Source organism: Harpia harpyja, chromosome 16 (assembly GCF_026419915.1).
Source record: "Harpia harpyja isolate bHarHar1 chromosome 16, bHarHar1 primary haplotype, whole genome shotgun sequence".
Classification (NCBI taxonomy): domain Eukaryota; kingdom Metazoa; phylum Chordata; class Aves; order Accipitriformes; family Accipitridae; genus Harpia; species Harpia harpyja.
Window position 1 is genome coordinate 30,945,806 of NC_068955.1, and position 14,086 is coordinate 30,959,891.

The 14,086-nt window shown below is 43.2% G+C and overlaps 1 protein-coding gene across 7 annotated transcripts in view; it reads right to left on the minus strand.

Annotated features, from left to right (window-relative positions):
- SHANK2 (SH3 and multiple ankyrin repeat domains 2) overlaps nucleotides 1-10,261 on the minus strand; it is a 365,392-nt gene extending 355,131 nt beyond the window's left edge. For all 7 annotated transcript variants that reach the window (XM_052810983.1, XM_052810982.1, XM_052810981.1 and 4 more), the window contains exons 1-2: nucleotides 10,182-10,261; nucleotides 994-1,123 (exon numbers count right to left, since the gene is read on the minus strand). The gene's annotated coding sequence lies outside the window, so the exon portion shown is untranslated. The remainder of the gene's footprint in view (nucleotides 1-993; nucleotides 1,124-10,181) is intronic.
- Nucleotides 10,262-14,086: the final 3,825 nt, after the last annotated feature.

Sequence of the window (14,086 nt, forward strand, 5' to 3'; positions counted from 1 at the left end):
AAGCAAAATACTACCTTGGACTGTTTTTTGTAGTATGGATCTTTTAGGGATCTAGACATATTTTCTTCCATGTGGCATTTAAAGGCTGCTTCACAGTGCCTGCTCTTTGCATTAATGCTTGTGATTTGAAGTCGGCTCTGAGGTGGCATAACTAACTGACCTCAGCAGAGCTGTTGACACCAGCTGAGGACCTCGAAGTATGTAAAATAAACACTTTTGTTCCTCAAATGTTTTTCACGGGTTTTGAAGTCTAAAAATTTCACGTTGCTTTGTTCTGCACATTCATTTTACAGATGACTGACAAGCTAAGGAGCATTCACAGTGATACAAAAACATGACCTTCCAAACCTGACTATAAAAGTGTAAAGGCCAGAGTAAAAAGCAAAATTTCTCAAAAGCTAAGTTCTATCTTGATAACATTTTCAAATATTTGTTTAGAGGTAACCTTCGCTATCAGATAAACACTATGCTGATGGTAAGGTGAAGCACACTTTTCTGGTTCACACAGCAAGAGCATTTAAAAAAAAAAAAAAAGCACGTTTTTTCTTCTGTAATGCTTTTTCATCAGATGGAAAAATGGTATGTCCAGTTCAGTTTTGCAGGTGGTGCTCGTGGTGTTTGCAAAGCATAGATGACACCTCAACTACAGGCTGGTAAGCTGGCAGACATCAGAGGACAAACTGTAAAGATGGTATGCAGCGACTATCAGCAGCAGTGGTAGTCGTAGGAAACTTTGAAACTAAGGTCAGACTGCAGGAGGAGAGGGACGGTTGCATCTCTGTCACCAGCTGTCATCCCTCACAGAGTTGTAACTACACAGAGGACAGCACTGAGGGGATCTCAGACTTATAGCCAAGGGAAAGGAAACAGAAAAAACAGCATCTGCAGGTGCAAGACAACCTCTGTGGGGTGAACGGCCAGGAGGGATATTTAGTGTTGACCTTGAGATCTCTCTTCCCTCATGTGAGAAGCCTCTTCCCCATATGACCTTACCTTGCATCCAAGAGCAGTCGTTCGTATGGCGGCTGGTGCCCACGAAGGTGAGCCTGCAGACCGCTTCTCACTCCTGCTGAGTTTGTGCTTTCTGATGGGGAGCGGAGAGATCGAAGAGGCTCTAACAGGGCTGAAAGTGAGAAATGGGAAAAGCGTTACATTTCTGTGGGCTGTTGACTTCCCAAGCAGGTTTCAGGCCCATTTTAGAGAGAAGATGATGGCGAACAGAGCAGCCAGCCTTCCACCTGGAAGCTCCTCAGATCCTCCCCTCTCAAGCCAGAGAGTCACCGGAGCACAAATGCAGACTTCTATGGGATACAGGAGCCAGGTCTGCCATCCCGGCCAAGCGGCCACCACTGCGAGCTCAGGCGGGAGAGTGAAAGTCACCCTTGCAGAGATGACTGAGCCACATGGAAAGAAGGGATCTTCAGAAGGACCATTCTCTATTCACCACTGAAGGCACTTAAACCACTAAAGTTAGGTGAATTGAAACCAACCCTTAATTAAATGTATTTTAAAGCAGTAAAGCCCTGTAAGCTGTTCAGTACAGGCCACAATTTTGCCTTGGTTCCTCGCCCCGCTTCATTATGATAGCAGGCAGTGAAAAAACCAAAAAGGTGTCTCTGCTTGAGTCCCCATCTAGATCCCTCCTTTCAGGAGCCCACAGCTGACACATCTTGCTGATCCTAATACGAATTACATGCTTATAAACTGCAATTGCCTACAGTAGACAGGTAGACAAGCCTTGTCTACAAAAAAACATTGCCATTTCATTTTAAACTTTTCAACTTTTTCAGGTCTAATCTGAACAGCGTAACAATATGTGATAGGAGAGGGGCAATGACTAAGCCGAACTAGGTCTTTGGGTACACACCAACTTTTGTTGCTCCCACAGCAATTCCAGCTTGTGGGAGTTAATACAAGACATTCTTACTGAAAAATATATAAAACAACCAAGGATAAAGTAAAAAAAAAAAAAATAATTGGCCAGCAGCCACATTTCTTTTTATTATTCCTAGGAAGAGACAAAGGGTAGCAAAGGCTATGTCACTATCAGTAGTAGGAAAGTGTATCATCTTGCTTACATTTTTCAAGCTATAATATGCTTCAGAAAATCCTATCTTAATATTTCCTGGAGAAGACAGAAATCGTACAGTCCACTGCACTGATGGTAGGATCATTCTGCAGTCTTATTAAAGTAATGTATAATAACAAAACTAATAACAATATACTACACCAAAGTCATGTCCTATGAGAATACTGTCTAATTGGATAGATATCATTTAAGAGAGACACAATGTTTCATACAGCTACAATCACTTATAGCGTACTTAAAAATCTATTCTCAGAAATAATGGCTACAGATATGTATACACGCTAGACTAATTTAATGGGCCAAATTACTGAGCTTGCTACAGTGATGACATGCTGTAAGGGGAACTTAATTGGAAAGCAGCTGGTGGAAGATTTCCACAGGTCAGTTACCTGCCAGTTTAAAATTTACTCTTACTGCTAACATCAAAGCTATAAGGACATGTCCTGGGAGTAACCTGAAGGCTGGCAAGTGGTACAAGTTTTATTACACTACATTTTTCATCAGCTCAGGTCTTTTAAAAGTCCCTCTCCAGAGAGGAGGCGAGTGGCAGCAGCAGACTTCCGATTCCTCCTCCTCGTCTGCAGCATGGCAGTGGGGCACGACTCAGGTGGGAATCCCTCCGGTTTCATAACTGCATAAGGGGCATTACATGGCGGAGGAACTCAGTGCACTCTTTTTGATTAATTGAAAAAAAACTCCATACGTTACAGTGGTCAGTAAAACATTAGAAAATAGTGGGGAAATGGGAAAATGCTAATACACAACAATTTTAACCAAAATGTGACTATTAGCCTAAATGCAACATGGTTTCCAGTGACACACCCTATTCACATCACTCTCTTTCACTGGAAAATCTGCTTTCAAAATATACCTATGAGGAACATCAACAAAATTCACTAACAGCCTACTGCACATCACAGTTTCTGCAATCAGCCGTCCTTTTAAATTAGGTTGATGGGATCTGAGCACAGGCTTTTCTCATTACAAAAGCATCTTTTCGTACCCAGAAAAGTCATATCTCAAATTCTTTAATTATATGCCTGGTTTAATTATAGCCTACATTTTGGTTAAAAATTAGATTGGAGCCAGTGTATAATGCACTGTCAGTGACACCTTAAGCTACCAAGACAACTGATCCAGATTTCTTATTAAAAAAATTCTGAGAAGAGACACTTAAAATGTTTTCCAAGAAGGGGTAAGTAACTTTGAGTCTGTTATACTTAAGTCAACATAGACTTTCAGCTGCAGAATTGACTAACTGTGACTTTTACAGCTTAACAAAGAAACTGAACACCAGTTCAACCAGAAATGCAGAAAGCCAAAGGGTGTAGAAGTAGTAAAGCTAAATTTGGGAAAGATTTTTACATTTCTTATGGGGTGGGAAACAGAGACATTAGTTTTCACCAGCAACAGAGATTCTCTTACCAGCAGGATTAAATACATGGCATTTTAAGGACTTTTTCTGACACTTCTCTTATTGCCTTTTCCACTGATTGTTTTTACCTACATGTCCCACATTAAGGTCAGCAAACACTTTCTCTCTGGTTATGATTAACGTAATGCATCATTTTAACTGTGGTAGGCTTCACTCTTTGTCATTTCTCTCCATCTCTACTTCTCTCCTTCTTTAATATGTCATCTTTGTTTCTTTTTCTCACCTACCCTTTTTTCCCTCAGTACTCTAGTTGGGCTTCACTCCAGCTGTGACTGTGTCCATCAGTGACTGTTGGCTTGTGTAAATGACCCAGTAACAGATCTCCCTACCTGAGACTTAACAATGTGAAAGGATGATCTGCAGAAGTCACAAACTATTCAAAATAAACAGCCTCTTCTTGCATCCCCAGGTAAAAGTCATGACGGTGGAATGGTTGGATGATTTAAAATATTTCCATTGAGTGTTAACACAAATTAAAGGAGGAGTATCTTGATAATCAGAATAAGGACTGTTGAACATATTCTCTGTTATACTCTGGTGATTAAACTTTAAATTTAGAACTTAAACTGCTGGTTTCATAGCTTCACAGTCTCAGCGTTGAACATAAAAATACCATTTAACTAAGTGTTTTTTCTGAGGTTCACTTTCAAAATTTACTCAGACAGAGTAAATATCCTCTGTTTGTAATTGCAAGGATGTTAGTCCCAGAACCGTATTTCCATAACGACTGCATCCTCATTACAATTCTCAAATTTTGTCAAGTACTCGCTCTGCTGATATTTTGTCAGTAAAGTTTAATTAAACAAAAAGCACGCATGCACTATGAATCTGAAATTGCAACGATGAACCGGTGTACATGGCTAAGTATAACAGTGTTACCAAAACCTAAACCAGAGACATTTAGAATCCAAACGCTGGAATGAAATGGTTTAAATCAATTATATACGACAACCACTGCTACATGAAAGTGCAATAACAGTTTCAGAAGAACGACACCATAGGTCCTGAACATTACAGCTACAGCTTTACTAGTAAACATAATAGGCCAGAGATTGTTTGCGACTTAATTGCCTGAGCTCTCGCTAGCATGTTTTATGCCTGCTCACCCCAGGATCCCAGAAAGCGAGTGAACGGGCACAACTCAGGCACTCAGAGACCCGAGGCTCCATCTCCGATAGACAGTCTGGTCACTGCAGCTCTGTTTTGGAAAGGAAGCGAGCCCAGGTGAGCGGGAGGGAGCTGTGCTGTGCCATGTGGCCTCGGGGACGGAGAACAGCCACTGGCCTATTTTATTTAATTGTAAAGGCATGGTCTCTGGTGCCTCTAAGGCGTTGGCACAACACTTCTTGCATCGTTCAGCATCCTCTCATTAAGCACCCTATTGCTCAACCATGCATAGCTATGGAGTTCTTTGCAGCACGCTCACACTGCTGAGCACGATGCACATTTCCCCATATGCTACAACAGACCCTACACACAAGAAGAATAAATGCTCAAGAGTGAACATGGGTGCATTTCTCTCCCATGCTTCTTTCCATCAAAAAGACACAGTAGCCTACCTGGTTTCTAAAAACTTAGCTGGTTTGCAGAAAAAGGGTTTGTTTGGGGTTTTTTTAAGTGAGAGATCATATATTGTTTATTTCCAATACAGAAATTTATTAGAAACCATGTTGAGCATGAAATACAGTTACCATATCTCAGACATCAGACAGAACCATACGCTAAACATGTCATAGCAAAGAAAATCAAAATGCTTTTTCAAACGTAATTTGAACTTAAATCTGATCCACAGTTTGCCTTATGTTTTATCTTACCATTTAGAAGTAGGTCTTTATTTGTAGCAACAGAAATGTTGTACACTGTTTTCCCCTCCTTCCTGAAAGAAAAGACACGTTAAAGCTGCTATATTGAATCATCAGTAACAGTGGCACCTTCTGTTTGCTCCTAAGGAGTCCAGAATATGCGTTTGTAACCAACAGTGTAATGCACTCCAGCAGCACACAGTATTTGCAGTACTGCTGATAATCCTGTTTTCAAAGACTGTGAGCGTTTTCAGATAGGGATAGCCCTTCCACGCTATGGCATCTGATCCAAAGTAACCCTGTGCTGGCTTACAGACTCACTGACTTGAAGGCAGCCTATTAAAACAAGACCTAAGTTCTGAGCAAACGATGCATATCAAGGGCTCATTTCAGACCCTAGTTTTTTAACATGAATTAAACCTCATCTGCTTAATCTTAAAGATAGAATGACTGTGTCAAATACATATACTCAGCATCTCTGAGATGCCAGTGACAATCATGTCCACAACCAAGCAAGAACCCAAGAATTTTTAGTCTCAGCATCTCTGACATCAAGCAAAAACACTTGTGTAAACTGCTGGCAAAGCACCTGTGTTGTACCCTTGTCTACTGATTGCTCCATACAGAGACTCACAGCCTGATCTTTCAGTTCATACACAAAGCTCTGTGCTAGGGAAACTGAAATCCAGGGTCAGCTACACTGCTACCCTAGCTCCAATCACATCATTTTCTCCTGGTTTCCCTGTATTCCTCAAGATCTGCAAGTACCTGTCCACAGGTGTAGGTACTTTCCCTGAAATTTCTGTAATGTGTTAGATGCTGTGTTCATAAATGATCACAAGATCGGTGCTGGCAAGTTGAGTGTAAGTATATACCATGCTAAGTTTGTTCATTTTTACATAAAAAAGCAATGAAGCCTTTTATTGAAGTATAACGGCTGAAGAGAGAAACTGGTTAGAAAAATCACCATCACCGTATTTTTAAATTACTGTTCTTTCCTGGCTGAACTGAAAAATGCAGAAAGTAAACAGCAGTGCTGAAAGTAGTTTATATTTTCAGAATTTTTGGTTTGTGAATTCCAGGTGCTACTTCTCAGGCAGGCAGGAAAATTAGATTCCAAAAAACATTGATTTTAGCATGACAGTGTTTTTCTGAAGTTAATGACATGCAAATCATTATGCATATATTTACATTTTTGATTAGGACGAGATTGAGACGTTAGAAAATAGAGCAATGATCCTGTAGGTTTCAAGCAAAGATGTTTCAGATATGCAAGAGACATGAATAACACAGAAGAAATAAGCAAAGGTCAAAAAAAGTATTAAAAGGCTGAAGACAAATAACTTTACTATCCTTACCAAAGAGTTCACAGTATCTAGGGTGCATACTTTTTTCATTAATGGAAAACTACTTTGATGGGAAGACCTATGTCACACTGGAGCTCTGAGGGGCTTCTCTGGAAACTCGCAGTTCTGTTACACAGTGAACGCTCATCAGACTCCCCAACATAATAGTCTGACCTCAGAAGCAGTGAAATTTAAGTCTGCCAATGAAACTTAAGAAAGAAATTTGATCAAGCCACTGAAGTCTCTTGCATAATTCACTTTCTCTTCTTGAACCACTCTTGGCTGATCTGGAGGAGCACCATGCCTCCCAGCCCTCCTCCTTCCTCGCATCCCAGATACCCTACAGACACCTTACCTGACGCATATCCTAAAAGGCTAAAGCCGCAGGACCACCCACTGCAGGAACACAGTGCAAGGAAGAGAAGTACTACTTCCAAGACGCAAACTACTCAGAAAGTGCTTTGGCCACCAGCTGCGAGCAGCCCGCAGTGAGAAAGAGTCAAAGTTATTTCTAAGAGGGGGATCTAAGAAGTAACCCGGGGGTTACAGCATCTGAGAAATCTGTAAGCTAAAGGAAAACAGAAAACTTGAATAACCTCAGCTGAGAGACAGAGAAGCACAAGTGTGAGGAAAAGAGAAAAGTTGGGATGGAGGCAGGGGATAATCAACCTGAAGAAATTAAAATTTTTTTTTTTCCGGACCTAACAGCAGGGGAAAGCATGAATGCTGTGGGATAAAACAAGGGCTATCAAAAGACCTAGTCAGAATCAATGCAAAGAATTTGTCAGATGGCCCTGACTCTCAGCCGTATCTTCATGGGCTTTGAATTCTAGTTTACAGCAAAACACCTGGAAAGGATGCACAGGAATAATGCTGCATTTGGCCAGTCTTCAAGCCTGGCTACTAAGTTCAGCTGCTACTTTTTTCAACTTAATTCTTCTAAACCATCAGACCAATTGTGGCTGAAGAAGAAATACCAAAGCTGCACTGTAGTTTGGAGGTGCTGCGGAAAATCATTGCAAATGCCTGGGTGGTGTTTATACCTAATATATGTAAGATCATACGGGCCATCAAATCTGGGACTGGGAAAAGTGTTGCCCCTATTCACAAGGGCCGTTTGAGGACATTTTGCTTCCTTCTACAAGACCAGGAGGGCTTCTCCTAACTGGGATCCGGCTAACCTGCTCACCCCCTCCTGACACTGCAAGGAACTGAGCACTGACAACATCTCTGTTTCCCTATGCTCTCTTTGTGGTTTCTGCTCTCATTTGATTTCTGGGGGATTAACATATTTGGCCTAACTGGAGTCCTTGGATTTTTAACATAGGAGATATGGGCAAAGTTAATATCCTATGACATCCAGGAGGACAGCTGGGACTTCAGTGTCTTGGAACTGTGAAATGTACATAGGTGTCTGTTTAAACTCACTACATTTCAGAGATGCTGAGGACCTGTCAGCTTCCACTCAGATCCACACCCAAGTCTGAAAATTCTTACGATGGTATCCAGCAACAGATCCAAAAATGTAATAGCAGGTACTCCCGTTCACTAATTGTAGTTACAACTTTTAAACAGAACAGACACCTGAAAAGGATGGATCCATACTTTAACCCATTTTCTTGCTGTCTCCTATTACATCTAAGCTGGTGGATGTGGAAGTGGTCTCAGTTTCCCACTGCAGACAGGAGGTGGGCTGTTCATCAGCGCTTTACTGAGCCCAAAGACCATGCTCCACACAGACCACGCAACAGCCACTGCTGCTTTGTCTATGTACTCCCTCAGGTATAACAGTGCTATGTGCTATTCTCTATTACTTGTTCCACAATGACAAGCAGATTAAGGCCACGCTGTGCTAGGTGATACAAATGTATTATAAGAGGAACACGAGACGAGAAGGACGACGTTGTTTATTGATTCTCATTCTTCACAATCACAGGCAATTAGGCAATCACAAGTCTAATTCAGACAGGTCCACAGGAAATCTAATCCACCCGCCAACACACAACAGGTTTTAAAGTAACGTTCTGTACCAATAAAAATAACACAGCATACCGTAACAAACATAAACACCTAAAGACATAGCTAAAGACCTCAGGAAGAAAGTGGGAAAGACTAAAAGTATTATCAATTATAATCTCTACCCTGAAGTACTTCTTCAAGTAAAACACAAAAAGAAAAGCTGCAAAAAGGCCTACCACTAATTATATATTTATTCACAAGAGAGATGAGGTACTGTAAAACCTACATTAAAGTCTCACACTGCTGAATTGCATTTCAGCCTAGTTACCTCCCAAGACTTTGATTATTTTAATGTGTTACTGTGGTTTTAATATGAGCAAAGAAGAGCCCTGCTATTTCACAGTTAAGTCACAACCTTGATCCACAAATAGCTTTAAACAAAGATAGCATTTGTTTTTGAGGACTTTATTTCCAGCCCCCCCCCGCCCAGAGACTCCCTTCAACAAGGCAGGTTATTCCGAGAGGAGTTAAACAGAGCCAATACCACAGGAAAGGAGAAAAGGAAGATCTAAAAAAGGAAAGGATGTAAAAACTTCCGGGAGAAGAATAAATTCACGGGTGAGTTCAGTTACTTGCAGGGAGGTTTTGTGACTTCTCCTGCATTAAAGAGCAAGGCCTGCTTACACAGGTGTTTCGGACTAAACATGCCAACAGCTCACCAGCAGTCGACTCAATTTCCCATTGCTTTTACTACTCCGTGGGGCCCTCGGGAAGCACTTTCCCGAAATTCATCCTCCGATCCCTTTCCCCTCTCCTACCTCATCCCGCCGCCCCTCTACCTGCCCGCAGAGTCACGCAAACTCGCGCTGAGGGAAGGTCGCCCTGCTTCGAGCGAGGATTTAGCGTTCCCTACTTCTTTGCTTACTTCTGCCTTCCTGCCCTCTTCCTTCTGAGAAAAAAAGTCAGGACGCGCTTGTACCCCCACACCCCCCCCCACACGCCATACCTGACAGCCGGGTCCACCCGGGTACCTGCCCAGCCCACACCTCGTCCTCCCCCTCAGCCACCTCCTCACAGCCCCACACCCCCCTCACCCCCCCACACACACCTCACCAGCCCCAAACGTGCCGCTTCACCGCTCCCAGCCCCGGGCTGCCGCCTTCCAGCCGACCGACAGCTCTTGCCCCCCCCCCCCCCCCGCCACCCCCGGGTGCCGAACTCCGCCGCCCGCCCCGCCGAGCTAACGAAACTCCGCCGCCAAAGTCAAGGGGTTGATGGGGAGCCCGCCTTGCAGGCAGCTCAGCTTCACGGGCTTCCAGAGGGAGGGGGGGGGGTCCCTTACCGAAGCTCCCCCCCCCGACTCCCCGGTTCCACCTGCCTCCATGCAAGGCGAGGCGGGGCGGCAGCCACCGACCCCCCGGACGGGGCAGAGCCGATCCCTCGAACCGCCGCCCGGCAGGACCGTACCCCCCCTCACACACACACACTCCGCGGGGCAAAACCGGCGGCCGCCGTCCCCGTCCCCCCCACCCTCCCCGGGCCGTGCCTACCTGTCACAGGGCGCGAGATAAGGCGGGAAGCTGTGAGGCGGCAGCGGGGGACAGCGCTCCCCTCACGCCTCGCTGCCGCCACCTCCACCGTCGCCCGGGTTCGGCGGGGCCGCGTTTCCCAGGCTTGAGGGGGGAAGGTTTGGAGGGGGGGGGGGGAGATGCCGGGCCGGAGAGCTGCCCCCCCCCGCGCTCAGACAGGCAGCGCCCGCCTCACTGCCCCGGGGCCGGCCCCCGTCTCCCCCGCCCCGGTGCCCGGCGCCGCGCTTACCGGCTGCTCCCGCCGAGGGGCCGCCGCTGCCGCTGCTGCTGCTGCTGCCGCCACCGGGCGGGTCGCGCCGAGGGAGAGGCGGCACCGGCGCTGCCCTCCTCCCCCGGTTGCCGCTACGGCCCCGCAGAAGCGAGAGGGCGAGGGGCACCCCGCCGGGATACCCGCATTTGCGGCGGGGCTGGGTCAGTCCCCGTGGCCCGGAGGGCTGGCCGGCAGCTCAGCCAGCGCTGGTCCCTGCCTACTCAATCATCTTGGGTTTTTAATTTTTAATCTTTCTTCCCCCCCCCCCCCCCTCCTCCTCTTCCTCAACCGCAAACTCCACAGCTGGGTGAACACCACAGCCGTGGCGAGAAGGCAGAAACTTCTACTGACACATTGATTTCCCAGAGGAACGGAAGGCGTCAGGCTGAAGCCGTGAGGAAATCCACGCGTGGGGTGGGCGCAGGGACCACCAATCTCAAGGTGAAAGGGGAATCCTGGATGGAGACGTGGACACGGATGCAGTGGGGAGTACACGGGCAACGCATGGGACTCGCTGATCTCGCTCGCGCGCGCCGCCGCTTCTCCACATCTTCTCAGACATCACGTACCTGCAAATCCAGGGGGGCAGCTACGGCTCGACAGGTAATCCCCAAAAAACGCACCGCAGTTTGTGATGGAGCGGGCTGAATCTCCGACAGCTCGCTTTGGGAAACACTCATTTCCAACTAGGATCGCCGCCAGGCCGCTGAAAGGATCGGGAGATGTGAGAACCGTAGTCTGAGTCCTTGATGGATGCAACAAAGTTAGGACCAGTAGTCGGTGAAATGTCATCCTAAAATTGCCATGTCTTTGACTTTTTTTATCCCCAAACCCAAATGACACTGATTTTGAATCAATAATGCCACTTAGTGCAAATTTCAACTTACTCCATGCAAGAATATGGATTTTAGACCACTTGAAGGAGTTGACCCTTAGGCACAATGCCACACTGAACTTTAACAACAATGACTCTCACTATATTTTTTCTGTATAAGCCATTTCAAAGTAAATAGAACAGAAAATAAACTTATATAACTTCAGCAAGTCACTTTTGGAATTTCTGAACTGCTTTGTATAGTTACAAAACTTTTTACTATGGTAGCTCTCAATCGGCTCTTTTTAAACAAGAAACGTCCTTGAAAAGGAGAATATTCTTTAATATACACAGAGCAACTACGTTACCTCATAAATATTAATGAACATTAAACTGCGTGCCATGAAAATAATTTTCATGCAAGAGGTCTTACGCACATAGGTGCATTCACTGGCAAAGTTCACACGTAATTCTCCCTACTGGTTGCAAGTCCTTGGTAATACATGGAGTTCTTTCCTTTTAGATATAAGGAAGGATGCTGGGAATGCCTAGCTCTCAAAATGTAACATCGTTATAGGAAATTAAAAGCAAACAAAAACAACCCAGAAGGCAAGCAAGCAAACAGAAAGAAGGCTATTTGATTTGAATGGGAATTTCCTACCTCTTCTAAACTGATTTACCCATCCCTACATTTTGCTCTTTAAATTTTAAAGCATCTGAACATTTGTTCTGTCAGTTGAGAAAAAATGGACTTACTTAAACTCATGTTAGATCCCCGGGGGATATCATGGGGAAAATAGGACAGCAGTGCTAAGAAGAAAAACTCCATCTACAGCATGTTTTACAATTAAAAACTTGCAAACGGTGAACAGGAACAACATAAAAAAAAAATAAAAATTGAAAAGTGTTTCATTCCTTTTTATGCTGTAATTCAAACCTCAGTATTGTATGCAATGACCAGTGTACAAAAAGTGCAAATGAAAATTACTTACATCAGTGGCAATAGCTGACAGCTGCTCTGCATGAAGTGCATAATTCTGCATCCATATTTTTACTGGGGTCTAATTAACATATACTATCTTCATCACATTTCAAATGAAAAGTCCCGAAGTATGACCAAATTAAATTGATATATTTCTTTGTCATACATAAGATGCAAGAGAAATTTGGCATCCTTCAAGTATGTTATAAATACTGATGGAGACATCAGGAAAGCACAAATTTATGTCCCCCAATTTTTTAACTGTGATGTCGAAAACTTTACCTTGATGAGTTAAGTCCTGCCAAAGCTTTATCTATAATTAAATACATTTTCAGATTCTACATGTTTAGGATTCTTCCTTTAAAAAAAATTATGATGACCTTCAGTAGCTTCAGCTGAGTAAGAGCTAAGAAAACTGGGATGAAGCAGCTACTCCAACTATAACCAGTTGCCTGAAAAACATAGTTAAGTTGGGACGTGATATTACAAAATTTTGTCTGTTACGCTTTATCTTTCCAAAAGCGTATGAAAGTAAGTACAGCAACAGCAAATCTCTATATTTCATAGAAATTACACAACTTTGCAGCTTTGGGGAACTTTCTTTCATGGCTGTGTTTGACTATTAATTATATTAGACTGGAGAGCTAACACTTTGTAGGCTGAGAGGGTTAGGCAGGATGAAACCCATGTTTCTTATTCACGGCAAAAGAATTTTCAAGGACTTTTTAACCTCTCGTTATTTTAGATTAATGACCTGGTTTCAGTGCATTCTGGTAATTTTGAATGCAAGTTCAGCATTAGACTTTACTATTAGACTTATTACAGCATTTTTGAAACTGCTATCAAACAGAACCTGCATGTAGCTGAATTACAGAAATCAGGGTAGGGCTAAAGCAATAATGTGGCAGACTCCAAACTCAGATTTCTTGTACGTGAGGTAAAAAGTGAAATATTTTGTTAAAAAAAACCCCTACATATTCCTTGGCATTTTTATATGTTTCCAGAAAGATCAAGTTGTATAAATCAGCCAGGAATTTTATTTAGAATTTTTTTGCACATTCACTAAAACCCATAAAAAGCACTTTCATGGCCAAATTAAATCTTTTAAATAATTTTTAAGAACGTATTTGCTTACAGATAAGAACTCAAGCCCCTCGCTCTCTTAAATTGTCCTGCCCGTAAGACCTTCACTACTGAATTCCCAATCCTTTTCTATGCTCTGTTCAATACTCTCAAAGTCGCACTTCCTAAGCTCTTTTGGGGTGTGATGTTTTGACATCTTCATCCCATTTTTGTACTTTGCTTCCATACCTCTTCAGTAACTATTTTCCCCTTTTTATTCAGAAATGGTTAATCAGCTGGCCTTAATAAGCCAGCTTGTTAAGCTTAAGCCAATGTAAAGTTAAATTAATGCAGAAATTTCTTTCCTGTGACTGTGAATAGATTTCTCCAGCAGTTCTTTACATCCTTCAAGAATAACAGGAGTCATTAAAAGCACCAGTTAGACACAGATCTGGAAGAGGTGTAAAATACATGAATATCTCATGATGTAAGATCATTGTGCCCTTTAAAATAATAAGCCATTTAAATATAAATACTTTGTGTCAATTTTTATTAGGTTCCTTGCACTCCAAGATAAAATACTTTTTTAAATTAATGACTGATAAGGAAATAAATCTGTTCGTTTTCCATTATAGGTAAATTACCATGGAGTCATTTGTTGCAAGTTTCTTGCTATTAAAAAAAAAGAGAGGAAAAATGTCTTCCCTAACTTTGCCTCCTTACCTTGTTCATGTTGAAGAAAATAATTCTTCTATAAA